General features: G+C 36.8%; 2 long non-coding RNA genes across 2 annotated transcripts; both read left to right on the forward strand.

The window, feature by feature from the left end:
• Window positions 1–1,461: 1,461 nt before the first annotated feature.
• On the forward strand, window positions 1,462–11,947 carry LOC115414089 (uncharacterized). Its single transcript, XR_003934558.1, has 3 exons — window positions 1,462–1,792; window positions 3,058–3,270; window positions 11,522–11,947. It is a non-coding gene; the product is annotated as an uncharacterized LOC115414089 (long non-coding RNA).
• Window positions 11,948–16,396: 4,449 nt separating this feature from the next.
• Window positions 16,397–16,850, forward strand: LOC115414096 (uncharacterized). The gene is made up of 2 exons (XR_003934561.1): window positions 16,397–16,432; window positions 16,736–16,850. It is a non-coding gene; the product is annotated as an uncharacterized LOC115414096 (long non-coding RNA).
• The last annotated feature ends 2,158 nt before the right edge of the window (window positions 16,851–19,008 follow it).

A 19,008-nucleotide genomic window follows, 5' to 3' on the forward strand; every position in this document is an offset into this window, starting at 1 on the left:
TTGGGACCCTGCATACAGAAATTAAACTACCTTGTTTACAGTACACCCATTATGTTAAAGTTAGTCACATGTTCTACAGATCTTTGGATGTTGAATAATGGAAACATTGCTAACCTTTATCATTTGTTTCAAATGTATGGTCTATAAAACACTTTGGGACAAAGCCCTGACCATTAGTGGAGCTTTAAAGCAGTGATCTGATGCACAGGCCTCTGTGTAATTGTTGCCTTGTGCTCACAGTTTTACACACCAATAAAGAGGTGAACTGATCCAACAGGGAGCTATAACACTGGGCTGCAAGTAAAAGAAAAAACTGAATAAAGTAGTGAAACTTTACTAGGTTTGAGTCACTAATAAAGAAAAATTAAGGCAAAAATGTTGTTTGGCTGTAGTTGCTCAGATACAGTCTTGGGTCAAAATGTGAAACTGTGAAAAAGTGAGAGAAGGGGTTTTACTCAAAGGGAGTGTTTGTGTCAGAGCTACAAGATCTACTTTAAAACACTGTCTGCGCATTACAATACATTCACTTTACAGGTTCTTTTATAGTGTAAGATTTATACATCTATTGTCTAAATGTACATAAACCAACATGTATGTTAATACAACTTTATACATTGGAAACATCAACTAACCAGCAATTGTATCATTTATTTTACAATTCATCTTACGAAAGTATACAAAATTAAGCACATTTAATTTCTGAGGCAGAAATTTAAAATAAAAATAAAAATTAAAAAAAAATTGTAAACCAGTCTAATTAATACAGTTACAGTGAGAGCAGGAACATGACTTTCTATAGTAAATACATTCACACATTCATCCTCTCATGTCCTGTCAGACTTTTTCTCTGCACATTTCTGGTGGAATCTTCTTTTATTTTACCACTGGGGGGCACCAACATTGGAACTGCTCAGATCTACAGTAGGTAGTGACTTTGGTGGAAATCAGTTTAATATGATGATGACCTCTACTTTTGCGCTTGATTTACAGCACTTTTAGAAATAAGTATTACATACCTTGATTTATGGATGATTATAGTTGTTTTCTTACAACGGTAATATGGTGAAATAGGATCTAAAAAAAAGCACATCCACAAAAAAATTAAATACAAGGACGTTTACAGGAGCAGGAGTCTCACCTTGTGCAAAATTATGATTGAAATGAAAATGGGAGCAAATTTGGCCGAATTAAAACTGGATGAAGGCGCATCTGAATCACGATCCAAGCTGAAAACGCACCAAAATTGCGTGTGCGCGGTCCAGCATCCCAAAAGTGCACACACGCACCGTCTGTGATTGGCTGAGAGGATCTGACGTCAGTGCAGCCGGGATCAGAAGGCGTTTAGAAAAAAGGCAGAGAGGAGGTGAGAGGAGAAGGCTGGAGGCTCCGACAGGGGACACCACGCAGCCTCAGGACCGTGGACTCTTACAGATACACTCATACCCACGCAGAGTGGATAAAAGGCTCGTTTGCGTCGGAGCATTTCATCTTGTGTGGACCTCGAGACCTCCTGATCACGGATACAAATCCAGGGAGGATCACTCACCCACAGCCCACCGAGCACCGACAGCTTGGCCAGATGGGGTGGGATTTATCGATCTGATCCACGCGCTCACCTGTTTCTGAAAGCTCCACGCAAACACATGTGTCCTGCGCACCTGGAGCCTGGAGGATGCTGCCGACGCGCCTTCTTCACCAGCACATGTGGATGTTTTGGTGTCCATGCAGCCTACGTGGGGCATCTCCCACGGTGCATAGTGGGGCTTTTCGGATCCAGTGGTCCTAACCTCGTGTAAGTTTCCACGGATCAGACGAGCTCCTTTCATCTACAGGCGTGATTTGAAGATGAATCTGAGGCTGTTGTATGTTTTGGACACACATCTGTGTCCAGTGGAGTCTGCTATTTCCATGTTTGTTGTATTAAACGGGCTCAAAGCCAATGTCAGGAGATAAAGTCATGAGTACAGGCCTAAGACCAGGAGAAGTACAGTCTAAATGCTTTCACCAAAAATATCATATGGAGTAAATACACTTTCAAAGTAAAGGTTCTTCTGTTTTCTGCTTTTACGCATATCGCATGTTATTGCATGATGACAATGGCGCTACAGTGGTCCATGAACCATCTGTATTTAGGTCCAAATGAACTTCACACCTGCAGTATAGACCGATATTTAAGTAGACAGTCCCTGACCAACACTGATTATCTGCAGAAATAGGTTTAAACATGTACATTTACTGAAGACAAATATTAACATGTGTATGAGCTCTTTCATTCATTTACAAAGAAAGTGACGCATCTATTTCCAATTAAAACGGCTGACGTCACACGCACTGGTGAAGTAAGCGTGAGTTCATCATGAGGTTATTTTAAGTAAATTTTAAAACACATGTTTTTACTAAAATAATAATAATGATAATAAGGCGTCCCCCTAGCTGTTACAGACACATCTATTTGACAGGAATGTGCACAACTTGTGCAATAAAAGTGATTTAGGTTCAGGATTCAGTAATATTTTGAATGTATTATGATAAACAAATCATTATTATGTTATTATCCTTATAAATTTATATTTACGCGCTCATTATTCTAGTCTCCCAGGAGATGTTATTACATAGGTTCTATTTTTTAGTCTAATGAGTTAGATAGTGATTTTTCTTTAGTTATACTTTAACAAAGAGAATATGACTTTACGTCAGTTTGGGAACTGCTTGGAAATGATGTGACACCGAACATAGGAGAACAGAGGTACATGTCCTAATATACATGTCAAACTGTTAAGTGGCGTTGAGAGGAGCCTGTAAAATGCTTGTATCCTTCCCTTAGTACAGTCATTTACAGTTAGTTGGCAAAGGCCCAAAGGTCTGAATTACAGTCAGTAAAGCAAAAGTTCAGGTTATTGATGTGAGTGATGTGCAAATTCAGATTTTACCCTGAAATTGGTTTTATCTTCTTGTAGAAAATCATGGAAGGAATATGAAGGTTGAAGATGCTGTGTGTTTTCATTGTAATCAGGTTTTGTAACTCCATTGTGATTTTTTTCATTTGTTTGTTTCTAGGGATCCTCAGACTTTTTACCTTTTGCTGTTAGATTAAATACCGGAGCCTGTTCCTGTCTTTGGTTATCTAGCTGTATGAGTGTTAATCATCCATCATAAAGCTAGATAACCGAAAGTAGGAATGACCTCCAAGCCATCACCTTCTTGCATTAAAGTGACGCCACGAGAAGAAAAACACAAAGGCAAAGACAACAGGATGAGTTGTGTTATCAGGTAGGTTTGACTAAATCTGAAGATGCTAATTATGTTTCGTGTTTGTCAGTCTGTAGGTTTTTATTTCAGTATCGTAACAGTGCAGAAAAAATATAACAAATACTTCTATCATTTTATTTCTTTGTCTGAGGTATTTTTGCACACGGCTTGCCTTTCCTTTTTTATTTTTTTTAATCTGTTGGCTGATTTCACTCAATGCTGTGAAATTCCCAGGTTTGTCAATGTGCTTTTTTTTTTTTTTTTTTTAACAAAAGCATCAGTATCATACCATCCAGGACCAATTACTGCTTTCAGAAACATGAAAATAAGATTTCTGACTCACTATTGCATTGTTTGAATTTTTGTAAGATTTCACAAATAAAAGGCAGAACTAACTGTTTTTCTTTAGAGAATAATTATTTACAGAGTCTGTTTTTCTTCCTCTTCTTCTTCTTTTGGAGAGAAATGTGTGTAAAAGTTAAAAATTCAACAGGTTCCTACACTGGAATAATTTATTCCAGCACGTTAATTTTACCTCTGCTGCCTTTACACACAGACTGATGATATTTATACACTTATACTCCTTATTTGTAATACTTCAGCAGCTTCTCCCTTTAGAAGGTCTATGATGAAACAGAACTGAAACAGTTACACACAATGTTACACACAATATTGAATTAAGAGGCCTCATATTAGAACTTGAAAAATTCTCAAATCAGTCCAAAAGTTGTATTTTCTAAATAGAAAAAATTATCACCTCTCATTTTTCCATTTCTCATTTTCCTAAAAATAATCCAGAAGAAAAAGTACAACACCTGTATATACGTGTTTGTTTATATGTATGTATGTTTGCATGTATGTGTGGTATGTGATTTCTGTGTGTAATTCTGTGTTCTGCTGCAGGTTTCATTGTCTGTCAGGTTGCAGATTTTAGACATCATAACATTTAATCTGGTCTGTGAAGGTGCTAATTAAAAAGAGACACTCCTATCGCTTTCCTTAATCTAATTCTGAATGGGAGCAATGAATTTGGCGTTTCTGAACCAAACATTTAGGCAGCTGGAAACTTTCAAACTTTAGAAATTTCCACAGGCCGTGTATACAAAATATCATTCACACCATTCATGCTGGGTCAGGGTCCATCTAGTCTGATAAAAAGAAAAAAAAAGTCTTTGCAGGTTAAAGCTCAGCCTCCTTCGTTGCCAGAGCATCATGTTGTCTGTAAGGAAGCCATCTTGACGGAGACTCACTGCTGCCTCTAAAATGGTTGTGTTGCCACATATAGGACTGCATTAATTGATTTCTCGTTAGCTTCCGTCAGTCCCTCATCAGCTCTGTCTTTAACCTTATGTGTCTTTACTATTTCTCTGCTTTAAAATCCCTCTAAATAGTTCACATTCATGAAGGTATAACGGCTTCTGGAATTTAATAGTGAATAAATATCTGTGATTTAGTCATAGAGAGGAACTGAGGTATAAGATAAAAACATTAAAACAGCTGTGCTCTTGACATATGTGATATAGCTCTATTGTCACTGTTAGTGATGAAGGAAATATTAATGTAAGATTTAAAGCAAAACAAACCTTTATATAAAAATGTTCTGTCTGTATAAAATAGGCCTAATGCAATCTAATACCACAACATTAACACCCTGTTTAGATCCTAAAAGAACACCTATTTTACATTACTAAGTCTAACATAGATCCAATTAAAATAGATCCAAATAGCTCTATATTATATGTTAAGTTGTATTTTTGAGGGGTTATTAAGACAATTCATCACACCACATTTATTACAAACCAACCTACACATTAAGGGTAAATTAAAAAACAAGACACACATATGTATATATATATATTTGTGTTTGAAATTTTTTTTAAAAATGTCACTTTTATGTTACTCACTTCTTCTCTGGAATGTTAATTATATGTGTGTGTGTGTGTATATATATATATATATATATATATATATATATATATATATATATATATATATATATATGTGTGTGTGTGTGTGTGTGTGTGTGTGTGTGTGTTTAAGTTAAAAAAAAAATGTCCCTTTTATGTTACCCACTTCTTCTCTGGAATGTTAATTATATGTATATATATGTGTGTGTGTGTGTGTTTTTAAGTTTAAAAAAATGACACTTTTATGTTACCCATTTCTTCTCTGGAATGTGAATATATATGTACTGTTTCTTTGATAAATCTGTCATTGAATCCTGAAATTGGTCAAATTTAGGGCCTATTCTGTTGCATTGACAAAAATGAACAAGTAGACCTAACGATAAATTAAAGATAATTAATAGTCTATACAGTTATGAGGCTTCCTGCTTTTTTTGAGGCAGTGAATGAAAGGCCACAACATCAGGCCTTCAGTCTGTGACCTCCTTATACACTAATACACCTGATCTAATTCTATATTTCTGTTAATTATCAGTGATCACTCCACTTTGTATTCTAGGGTTAATATAAATGATCATTTTAAGTGTGGTATTGTAAATAAGGCTACATAGTTTGGCATCATAATCGAAGGATGAAGGTGCAAAGAATTTTATTTAATTTTTTTCCCCCCATTTTTAATTAAAGTGGAGCCACAGTGTCGAATGCGTATCATGAGACTAACTTGAGTTTTTGTTAATGATTAAACATAAATTGCACTTTAGATGCATCTTATGGTCGGTATCACACTAAAACCACTATATAGAGAAATGCCTTTTGGTTTGGTTTTTATTCCCCTCAAAATGACCATTGAAACAATTACGATATACAGCTTGTGTTTTCTTCTTTAAAGGCCTCATTTCCAGCATCCGTCAAGTGGGATTTTTCTGTAATTTCCTCATCTTTACACACAATTTGTTATGTACTGTATAGGCCTAAATTAAACCCTGTTACTTTTATGTTAATTTCAGTCACACATTCAGTGTTTTTTCTTTGTTAATGACTGTCTGATCCAGAAAACCATGATGTTGTCGAATAGATAAATTCATTAATTACATCTGGACGAATCCAGAACGCATCAGCGCACACAAATGGTAAATTAATCTCACCAAAAACCAAACCTGTGACAATGAATCGCTGGCCTATAGACAACAGGCCACTTACTAATAATACACGGGCCTGTTTCTCCGTCTGTTGAAACTGAGAGCATGAGGCTGATGCAGGACAATGTGCCGCAAACATCACCGCTCCTTCCCACTTACAGAAAGTCTCCCTCCGACATGCGCGCACTCTGTCCTCCGTGGAATAGACCCTGGATACGCCAGACCTGCCAAAAACACAAAAGTGTCTGTACAAAAAAAAAAAAAAAAAAAAGGAGGGAGGGAAATAAAGAAAACAATCACGCAACTCCAGCTCATAATGAATAGGACCCAGACAAGCTCCGCATATTAACATAATTGCATAGAAACGAGGGGAGCAGAGAGTATTTAAAGGCGCAGCAACACCCCACGTCCACGCACCCACTGTCATCTGCGTGAGTGTCGAACAATAAAAACATTTATCTAAAATTTTCAATTATTGATAGAGAAAATGTACAGTTTTAGGCTTACAGCATCCAGTCTAACTGGGGGTGAAATATTTTATTGCACGAAACCTGACACATACTAGAAATACAAGTCTACCTTAAAAGGACAGAAATTAAACTGTGTCTCATTAATGTACATAAAAGTGTATTTGTAGCCTATACAGGCCCACTGAGATGGAACAGAGAAAGAAGAGAGAAATATTAGGAAAAAAAAAAAAAAACAGGAGTCAGGACAACAGCAAAATAAGCTTCCACCTTAAATACAGAGCAGAGCAGAAAATAAATAAATAAATAAACAAACCAGATTAATTAAAAGGTTAACTCTTCATTATCTGTCTTCATAAAGGTGTGTTCTGATTTTTAACACCTCACACTGCCAGGACTGAAATTTAACCGAGCCAATACTGGTACCTCATTCAGTGTTGGCTTAGAAATAAAACACATCCAATAACCCTTAATACGGAGGTAGATGTACCTCTGTATTTGACTGTATTTCCTCTCAGAATTTAGATGTTAATTGCCATGATTGAGAACTGAACATCTCAGTTTCACAGATTTTAACCCTTAAAGCTGCCAGCCGTCTATATTCTGCTTGTGTTACATTGATTTCTTTACCATATCAAAGAGGAGTTTTGGTTTAAAGAGCACCACAGCCTAATACATAAGAGAGGGAACTGTTCCTTTATTAGAAGCCATGCTGTAATTAGAGAGAAGCCTGGGGGAGGGGCCAGTGAGAGGAGCACTGATAATAGGAGCCATAATACTATACCCCTACCATACAGAGCACACATGCAAATCACTACAATACATTCAAGCATGATTTTATTTCCTCTTTTTACATTAGCATCTGTGAAAAGACAGACTAATTATTTGTAGATTTTACGTTGAATTGAAAATGACCTACATAGACTTTTTTTTTCATCCCAAATTTAATTTATAGAGATATGTTGATGCTTTCAGGTATACAAAATGTATTCATCTGTAACAGTGTAGAGGTTTGATATAGATAACATGATATTTTCTTATTATGTAACAACACCTGTTTGCAGATTTGTCCTGTAAAAGCAAACGGTTCTATGCACCTGTACACATGTACTGTGTAGGTGATGTTTTGTCACATCATTACCCTCTCAAAGACTGCAGGTTGGCGTTCCGCACTGCCACTGCCACTGCAGGAGACCTGTTGGTAAACAGTGTAGCCACAGTCCACATTATCATTCTGATCCTGGCCCCGCTCCACAATGGCTGCTTTGTGAAAGGAGCGCTTGACAAAGGTCTGCCACTTCTTTTTCCCAACATTGTATATGTGAGAGGCTGCTGCAGTAAACGCTGAGCAGCGAGGTGGGAACGACGCTCCAGACCAGACAGTGGCAGATGCTTGCATTAGCTCTGCAGCCATAAGAGTGTCTCCTGGAAAAGTTGGCCCTTTGTCTTGCTGCCTCTTTATGTCTGTGAGGGGCTTCTTCACACTGAGAGTATACTGTATATGAGTGTGTGTTCACACTAGTAGTGATGTAACATAGCTGAATATGGATGTTATGTCAAATGTGTGTTGAATTCATACTGAGCACAGAACAGATCCTTAATTTGTTCACATATACAGCCCAGTTTGTTTTGGTTTTTCATAAGAAAATACAAGACAGTGAAGCTAATGTTCACACAAAAAAGGAAAGATGTGAAAATACATGAACTTAAATGAAGTACAATAAAGTCTTAAGCCACATATAAAATAGACAATATATTTGAAACACACTGGAAAATAGCATTGTTTAAAATAAAAGTTTCATCCTAATTATCCAAGAAAATCTCTAAAATCCCTTTATTTTTATCTGTAAACAAGACAATCTGACAGAGTTTGCATAAATAAATTGATATTATAATGACTTTTTATAAGCAACCTTAATTTGCTTCAGTTGTAAAGAGGAGCATATTAAAAAACTGACAGGACTTTAGAGTAAAGTTTAAGAATATTAAAACTGATATGAGCAAAAAGCACATGACTCTACTGGACTTTAATTTGATCATAAGAAAGACTGTGTCTGTTCCGTGGACATGCTCAGAGACATTTTGCTCAGCTATTTCGGCTGATGTTTGGATGGTCTCTTATTTATATGTAAGACACATTAGACTCAGGTTAAGATGATAGGATAAGGTCTGTCTGGGTGTTGTGTTCAGTGACTGTGGGAACCATCCATTCTAATGTTCTACACACTGTAGTCTCTCCTTATCTAAACATTGCAGTCTCCCAGTTCATATTGATCCATCTGACTGGAACCTGTGTCGAACAGGAGCGACTCCTACTCTCCTGAAGGCGGCACATTGTACATCCCCCAGCCCCCCCCCCCCCCCCAAAAGGATACCACAGCTGCGATCCTGTCTTAATCTGGGGATAAACGCGATTATCCTGCTATGGCTTGTTCTTGGCTTTGTAACAGCGACAGGGGACCTTTCACAGCTCCTTTTTTCCCATGGTCGAGTGGGTCCGAGCAGCTAAGACCCCTGATGTGGACCTGTCGCCATTCATCAGCTTTAGGCTGGCGCAAAAACACACATCACACTGACTCCGAGGCAGATACACGGAGATGAACACTGGAAACTGAAAACTATCATTACTGAGCTGCAGCTCCTCAAAGTTCACACCTCATACGTGTGAACTTTCCTCAAACATCTTCCCCTTCCCATCGTTCCTCTTTTAATATCTGTTCCCTTCACGTGATGGTTAAATTTATTAAGATCATAGAGTGTGTGAACATGTAATAACAATTAGCCAAGATTTATCTGATTACCTCCACTAAAGATGTTTTAATGTCACACACATCTGTCTGTCTGTCTGTCTGTATGTATATATGTTGTTTTGTCTGTTTGCTTCCACTTAAAACAAGTGGATCACTGTTTTATCATTTACAATTTTCTTTTCTTTTTTTTTTTTTTTTGTAATAATGCAAGAAGGCACATTTGATTGAATTACAAAACCATGGGGCCTTGGTGGAGGTGTGCGCTCTACTGAGTGACCTTCAAGTTCTTCCTGTTTTTAGAATTATTATTTTAATTAACATTTAAAATAATTTTACCCAAGTTGTCAAATTTTGTTAAATGATTCAAAAGCGAGGAGAGCATTTGGGCAGAAGTGAACTGGTGTATTTAACACATATTCTATTCTATTGTATTCTATTGTATTCTATTCTATTGAATAATAATTGTCTGAATTAAATTTATTTTTCATGTAAATCTTTACACAGTACAAATATGTATTTAATACAGACCTTTGGAATCTGATAAAACTTCAAAAACCTTTATTTTTATTATATAAATTATATATATATTTTTTTTAAAATTATAACCTCAGCTTTATTTGAATAATTTCAGACAAGTCTTTAATGGAGACACAGCTCTACTCTGCAGATGTTTAACTAACATATTAAAGTGTTGAACAAAATCTCTCAGGAGCCGATTTGCATCATCCCACGACAGTCACACAGACTGCCAGTCAAGTTCAAGTTCACAGGCTCAAAATGTCTGGACTCTTCATTCACTTTTGTCGTCCCTCCTCCTCCTCCCTCGGGTCTCCCTTTGCTCTGTGGTGACTGCATGGCGTTACTATGACAGAGGGGCTGTGGTGTTGTTATGGCAGCAGGCTGGACGGCCCAGCTATGTGCTGGTGAAAAGGACGGCCTGTCACAGAGAGAGAGAGAGAGGGAGAGGGAGAGAGAGACAGGGAGAAGTTCAGGTTCCCCAAACAGCTGGGCACAGGGACCCCCACCACCACCACCACCACCACCACCACCCTTTCAGACACCACCCAGACCCTGGGAACACCAAGAATCCACATTCATCATCCTCACATATATGTTCTTTCTCTCTCTGTCCCTGCACGCCCCTGTCTCTCTCCTCCCCTTTTTCCTTCCATCCCAGTCCTGAACTTTGTATCCATCCATCACTTAACATCACTTTTACTGCATACTTTCATTAAACCTCCAACCAACCAGAACATACATTAGATGTTTTATTACCTAACTCTAACCATGACCCTTATACAAGAAAAGTCCCTTCAATTGAACAACTTACACAGTGGGATCAAGTTTATCCTCCATCATGTAGGAAAAACATTGGCACACACATGTCCATAGCCCACACACTTAATTTTTGACTCTCAAATTAACAAAACAAAAACTAAGAATAAGAAAACAAGCGTGTGTTAAAACTCTGACTCATTGTGGATGTATGTATTTGTGTATGTGTGATTGTGCATGTGTGGGAGGAAAGAAATCAAGAGACAGACACACAGAGAGAGATTTTGTTGAGGTCTCATTCAAGTTTGAGCTTGAAAGGCTGATCATTTGCATAAACTGCATGCCGTCTGGGGGGCTTGGGGGTGGCAGCCATACTGAGAGCAGATATGAGAGAGCATTAAAAAAAGAAAGCACAACCCTGTATTGTGGAGCTGCAGGAAGAAAGAAGAGGTTTGAATAAGAGAGAGGGTGAAAATTGGCAAAGAAAGGGCCTAACCATGTCTCTCAGTGGGATTAAATTGTCCAGGAACCTCTTTATCTATAATTTGGTGAATCTGGAAGGGCCATGGCTGCAGTGTTGCGCTCAGCTGAGCTCCTGCCTGAACTTTATAAGAAAAGAGTCACAAATGGCAGCTGATGCGACCACTTAAAGATCAGTGTGATTGTTCAGAAATGTCAGATGCCATTGTTTTACCCAGATATTTTACTTGGATTCTTTTGTTTCTTAACTTTTCCAGGAAGAGGCCATAAAGAGGCAGCTGCAGATGATCTTCAGAGCTGATGCCGGAGTTTTAATCACAGTGATTCACACACCATTAAGTGACATTTTGCTTCTGTGTAATATTAGACCACAGTAATGATGTACTGCCAATTTGAAAAGAATCAATTTTGGGAAATTAGAAATTTATAAGGTATTTTGAATGAAATATGAAATGTATTTTTTACTGTCTTCCTCTTGCTGTTTTGGGAAAAAAAATAATTTGTTTCTTGTGTTTGTTGTTTTGTTTTTTATTATAGTGTTTAGATGTTATTTTTTCATTTAACTAAAACCATAAGCCTTCAAATGTAATTTTTCTGGATGCAATAAAAAACGAAATAATGAAAGGTTACAGTGTTTATTCACAACCACGTCGCTAATTTATTCACATGACATTTTAAGTGATGAAAACCGCTGAGTTTTGTTCTTTTAACCGTAAAATAAATGTTAAGAAATATTCATTATGAATATCTGTGTGTGTTGTTAACAGTTCAACATGGTTACAAGGGTGTCTTATAAACTGGTGAGAGGTGTCTCTGTCAGCACCTTGGACAGAGGCAGTGGAATTAAAACAAAGGCCATGTTGTGTTTTATTTCTGTAGTAGAAAAGAGACTAAGACCAACTCACCAGAATTCAGAGAAATACCAAACTATGAGGGACAAGAAAATATTTGTTTCTACGGCAGAAAAAAAACAAAACAAAACAAAAAAAAACAAAAAACAAAAAAAACAAATGACGGGGAAATGGGAGAAAAAAAGGACTTAGAATTGGAAAAAAGACAGTTAAATATGCAGTCACCACTCATATTTCATATACTAATGCATGAACATAAGTTTAAATAAATAAATAAAAGCTTGATATGGGTAGACAGCCATTTTATTCCATGTCCGTTGGTTATTTAGAATAGAATAGAATAGAATAGAATAGAATAGAATAAAATAGAATAGAATAGAATAGAATAGAATAGAGCATTTTATATGTATCAAATACACCATGAATGAAAAAATACAAAATTCAAATAGAGAAAGTTAAAATTTGAATGGAAAAAAAAAAAAACACTTTCAATTTTTATTAAAATTTAATTTACATTTTAATTAAAAATGTGTTGAGGTTTTACATCTTAATTAACCATGCACTGCAGTGGTCCATTTATATGAACTGCCACACCAAATATGAAGACCTCCTGTCCGACGTCTCAGTCCACGGGGACAGAGAGTCATGACCTTTACTCTCTTGGGACACACTTTGACCTGACACAAGCCGTCAGACACGTGTGTGATCCCTCTGTGACCCGTCATGTTATCTGAGGAGACCACAGCAATGCACCACATCATTTCCCCTGTAGCTCATGGAGGGAAAATGACCATCTGAAAGTAAATGTTAAATTAAAAACTTCAATTTATATTCATTTGGATTTCTTGTCAAAATTCTAACCTCTAAACTTTAATTTTTAGTTCAACCATGGCTCACCTGTAGGTGTCATAACATCCTCTGATCAGGTTGATTCTCTCTCAGGACTCCAGTTTGGATTTGGCATATACTGACACATATTTTACTATAGAAATTAAATGTTAAAGACCATTCAGTTATTCCCATCTTTATACACTTGCATCTTGGTGAATAGCAACAAATCTCCCTGTTTTAAGTGCATATGATGTATGTGAAACTGAAAGAGCTGCTGGCTGCAGGTGTTCTCTCTCACGGCATTCAGTGTGTTTTCATTATTTATTCTGCACAGATTTTTTTCTTGTCAACAGTTAGAGATAGATGTTGTCTTTTGTGTTGGGAGTCACTGGAGGTCACATTACTCACTAAAGCTGAGAAATTAATTTCAAAGCTTTGCTGTGGGGAACAAAAGGACTTTTATGTGCTGTTATATGTACTAGAATTTATCATGACATTCTGTTCATTACATTTGCACCAAATCTGAGCTGATTCATGTGACATATCTTATTTTAGGATTTAATCTTTTTAAGCACTCATCTTAAAATGTGATGGGATTTTTAATGTGACGTAAATAAAGGCAACAAATCGATTCCAGTAGCTGTTTGTAGCACATCATAAAATGAAATATGACAAAAGTAATGCACCATCTTGCAAAAATGTGGCACTCTGTATCAGCACATTTACGTAATTTGCACATTTTATTTTGTAAGCAGGAAGTGAGACACAGAGGGGCACAGACGTTGTGGCACAACCTTGTGAATTACGAGTAGGCAGCTGTAGACAAGGTTTGTGTCTGTGGAGGGCTGCATATGATTGTCCAGTCATTTATATCTTCCAACTGAGTGAGCATTAGGTCTTGTATTCTGTGTTTGCATAACAATAGAATCAGGTCCTGTGAACTTCCCCAACCTATTGACCCAGCTCCCAAGACATGAATAGCGCTGCTTTGAGGCTCCCCAGCCTCTCAAACAGGCTTTAACCATGCCTTAAGTCCCAATCATGGTAATTTAATATATCTTAAGCCTCTGGCTGTTTTGCTGGAGCCCCTCCACAGTTTGTTTTAGGCATTCACTGCTTTTCACCTCATCACTGATACTCCTTATTTGGGGAATTTAAAGGGCTGCAGTAGCACTACAAGCCCTTTATCAGCAGCTGAATACACCTTGAATTTATGTAATTAGAAAAGTTTATCCTTTAGAGGAAAGTGGAAATCCACCACAGATCGATAGCTGAAGTCCTAATGAAGACCAGAAAAGAATGTTTTCCTGTTGTTAAAATACTGAAACAACTGCGTTAAACTGCTCAACTATGAGCTTCAATCAAGAGCAAGTGAAGAATTATCAGCAACAAATTGCACCTGAAATTTAGAAAGTAAAAGTGTTAAATGCAGAGGTGTGAATGACATAATGTATCTGTGATTTCAAGAGTGAAATCTGCAGAAAAATGTAGCTGTGACTTATTTAATACCAGTTAGACCTACCACATAGTGAGTGTACCCATCGAACATCTAGTCAAGTTACAATAATTTCTGTTAAGACTCAAATATATCCAGTAATGAATGAAAGAATTAATTAAAAGCAAATTTTTTTTTTTTCTCATGGAGTGTATGATGTCAGTGAATAATTTCCACTGAGAATCCACAAAAGTGTTTTTGCAGAACATTTAGATGTGTGACAGTGAAGTTAAGATTTGACCTTTGGGAGATAAAATGTCATCACTTTCAAGAACTGAAAGACAATTGTTTGGTTAGATCGTAACTCAGAGGTGTTGTTCCATTGCAGCATAATCACACAGAACCAAAAGTGCCATAGTTCAATCTTTTTCCTCCGCTTTATTGGTCAAGTCTTTTTGCTATTGTCAAACTTATACTGATAAGACGTGAAGCAGTAGAGCTACGCCTTCATCATGTTGGACTGAAAGCATTAGTTTCTGTTCTCTCCCACTGAGTTATACCTAAAAAACACGCTTTGTGGGTTCACTGTGAACTTGACCTTTGACCCCTAGCAGTTCTTCCTTTAATCCTGGTGAACATATCCCCTGAAGACATATTTTTTTTACCCCCTCTTGGCCTTATTCTATTGTTTAGGCAATTGAATGCTGTGTTTTTTGTGTTATTGCTGTAGAGTTTGGCTTTGTATAATACTTCAAAAAAGACTCAAATAAGCAAAGAATTTCCCCCAAGACAGTTATAAACTGTGTGAATATGATTAATAGATGCATACAAATATTTACTGTTGTAGATGGTTCAGATGAAGACGTAGTTTGTATATATTTGATTAGTTGCATGTAAGTGATTTCTTCTGAGTGTATGGGTTTCCAAAATGTCACTAATGACATCGCAGAGAGCCTGTAGAAGTCTGTCTGGTTTTCCTTCTTCCTCCTGTTTCAGTTTTGAGATTTACCAGACTCTGTGTGTTTTCCAGGATTTCAAGTGCAAGTGCAAGGATGTGAAACACATGCCCACACAGTTTTTTTTTTCTCACATTGTTGCTTTTTGCATCTTTCTGGCATTCCTGTGTTGAAGTACAGTTAGGTATATTTAAAGAAATGACTGTCAGTTAATGTCTTTTACAGCAGTATCCCAGAGGAGGCAGTAAGAGATACTTCAGCTTCATCTCATCGTCACAACAACATTAAAAAAGAATATTGAGACAGAGAAGATGACTTGCATTCATCTACTCAATATAATTTGCTGGATCTTATTGTGTGGAACCAAATCTGTGAGTTTTACTGTTGCATTAAAGAGCTCCTCAGAGGTAAATTTCACTGTAACTTCAGGACAGAGATTTGGAAAAGAACCTGAAAACGCTGACTGAAATCAAAAAAGTCACCTTTTAATAATTTTACACACTGATAAGTCCAATATGTGGCCAAAAGAAAGAAAGTGAAATGAAACAAAAATAACTTTGTGTTACAAAATGTGTGTTGCACATGTGTGGATGAGCAGCCGATGCAGCTCAGTGTCACTGTAGCACCATCTACTGGAAATAAAGCACAGTGTGTCTCCCCAGTTTATAACGTTTCATCTTGTAAATCTCCAAATATAGACACTGTGGATACATACATGAAATGGACAAAATGACTATGCAACATATCTTAACATTATTCTTGTGTCTGTTTCCTTGATATTGTCTCTGAATAATCTGCGTGTTTTATCCACAACATCACTCATGTATTACTGCTGATTAGAGTCTTGCATATGTAAAAAAAAAAAAAAAAAAATTAAAAAGCGGCAACAACATTAATTTTATTGCATGAGCATTTTTAATGTGCGATTGCACAAAAAATGTTCAAAATGTGCACAAAAAAACCAATCGATGCAATGAAATCAATGTTGCTTTGAAATTTAACCACGACTCTGATATAAAACAAAGCCACATCCCTCTACCTAGTGTTATGTGGAAAATATCTCATATTTTATGTTGTTTTTGTAATTAAAAAAAAGTGGTGCTACATCATTAAACTGGCATTTAAATGGTTAAAATCCTGACAATTATTGAATATTTGGTAGTTTTAAATAGGCATATACCTATAATACATGGTGGAGAATACATGGTATTGTTTTATATCAATCTTGGACATGACAAGGTTTAGCAATGACACTGATTTATTGCATTAAATAGTTTTTGTTCAGTGCAGGAACCTTATGGCAAAAAAAAAAAAAACTCTAATTGACTTACACTGAAACCACATTTTTTAATCTCACATAAAAAAATATTTTCATTTGATAAATTTTCATAATAACAGCAGTTACATCATATACTCAAACTGGCATTTGAAGGGTTAGAATCCTGAAAATTACTGAACATTTGGTTGTTTTGAGCAAAGCTGAAGTGGTTTAAGAGATTTATGCAGAAAAAAATATTGATATATGATGATTTTATATTAATCATCAGAGGATGCAGAAAGTGTCAGTAGTGTATCATAGACATGGAAATGAAATTGATTAAATCTGGTCAGATAAAAAAAAAACTGCCATAAAAGAAACATTCTCGCATAAATTCATGCCTTATATTGATCACAAACTCAAAAAAGAAAAATGTACAAAAATGGCCTAAGTGTTAACACAATTGCTTATGGTGGTTTTTGTTGTATTGTAAGTTTTTGTTGATTTTAATGAATTTTACCATGTAGCAGATTTGTATTTCACTGAAACTACTTTGGCTGTCCTGTTGTCATGTCCTGTCTTCAATGCAGATCATTGTTTGGATGCAGTGGGATGGCTGATGAGGATGGGGCACACATGGCTTTCCCAAAGACAGAGATGAGAAGAAGGACCTCATCAAACTTTGGGACACAAACCCTTTCAGGCTCCTCAGATACATAAACCCAGAGAGGAGATATTTGTTCAAGACAACAAAGCGCACATTTGTGTCCCTTCTTTTCACATCACAACCAAAGCCTCTAATTAACACGGTTTCTTTTCAAAAAGTAGAGATCAAATAGTAGCAATTATCTGCGCAAACTTTGATGAGGTGGAATCTCCTGCATTCATGGCTGCACATTCTGCAGTAATCTCAGTCCTCCTCCCGGTTCACTGCACAACCAGAGCTCAGTGAGGCCCACTCTGCTAAAAAACTAATGATCTCTAATGAAGTTCTGTACAATGATCCATGCGATGCCAAAAAATGCTGCACACAATGCAGACAAACACACACACACACACACACACACACACACACACACACACACACACATGCACACATACTTTCCCATTCATTCACATGAACAAACCCATCTTTTTCTGTTTTTTCATAGCTATTAAGATGCCTTAGTAATCATATTTTTATGTTGACCTCCATTTATTTTTTGGAAATTGGATTGTAATGTTCAATAACAGAGAGAGTTTAAGTCTGACCTGTTTTAGATTGAAATGATAAATTATCCCTTCTCTTCATTCAAGTGTTAGGTGTGATTGAGCCAAACCATTAAAAAATAAGATAATATAAACTTATTCCAATTTGAAGATATTTGACATGAGCTCTTCTGGACATCCAAAAACCTTCTCAGTTTGTAGAAACCTTTCATTTGTACTTTCAAGATTGTCTATTTAATATTTTAAGTTTAGAAATACATGCACATAAAACCAGCATATCGCTAAAATAAGTTGGTTCAGTTCAGTCCAGGTATATTTCATTCGCCCAGCACTATAAATCAGAGATTCACTTCAAAGGGCTTTACACTCTGAACAATATGCAACAGCCTCTGTCTTTAATGCCTTAGTTCAAGTGAGGAAAAACTCCCCTCAAAACCCTTCACTAAGTAGAAAAAATGGTATAAACCTCAAGAAGACACGGAGGAGGAATCTGTCCTCCAGGACAGATGGACAAATTATAACATAAAAAAAATAACATGAGTGATACATGAATGTTTTCCAAATGAACTGTTTAACATGAATGTATAAGATAACCACTAGCAGCTGTGGTTGGTTGCTGCTAAACATCTTTAATTAATGGAAATAATTCCAAAAAGAAGATACTGGATGACAGAACAATCTCATAGGCCTTACAGACAGGTCCTGCACACTAAGTACTAAATTTACTGTCTTTTTTAGTAATATATTGGTGGATGAAAACCTCAAAATTACTATTTGGTAGAGAGAAGAGTATGCACAAGCTCCCCCAAATAAACCTGTGGATGCATGTACACAAACACACGAACAGTGTTCACAAAAACAGGCACCCTTTGCCTCTGAGGCTGCGAGGGAAAAGGCTGAATTTCATCAGGAGATCACACAATCACAGGGCCAGTGTGTCTCTGTAGCAGGCAGGGCAATGTGTGCACATCAGGTTTTGTGCAGCTCTGACGAGATGTGACAGCCCAGCTCTCACTCAAAGATCCCCGAATTTGGTCCATTTTTCTGCCTTTTCCATTTACAATGCTTCAGTGGAGATTTCTTTATTTCAGAATGGACAATGGCCTCTTTCTTTCTCATTCCCTACATCTCCCTCACACACACACACACACACACACACACACACACACACACATACACACAAAGCCTCGCTGGCAGACGCACG

Source organism: Sphaeramia orbicularis, chromosome 3 (assembly GCF_902148855.1).
Source record: "Sphaeramia orbicularis chromosome 3, fSphaOr1.1, whole genome shotgun sequence".
In the NCBI taxonomy this organism is placed as follows: domain Eukaryota; kingdom Metazoa; phylum Chordata; class Actinopteri; order Kurtiformes; family Apogonidae; genus Sphaeramia; species Sphaeramia orbicularis.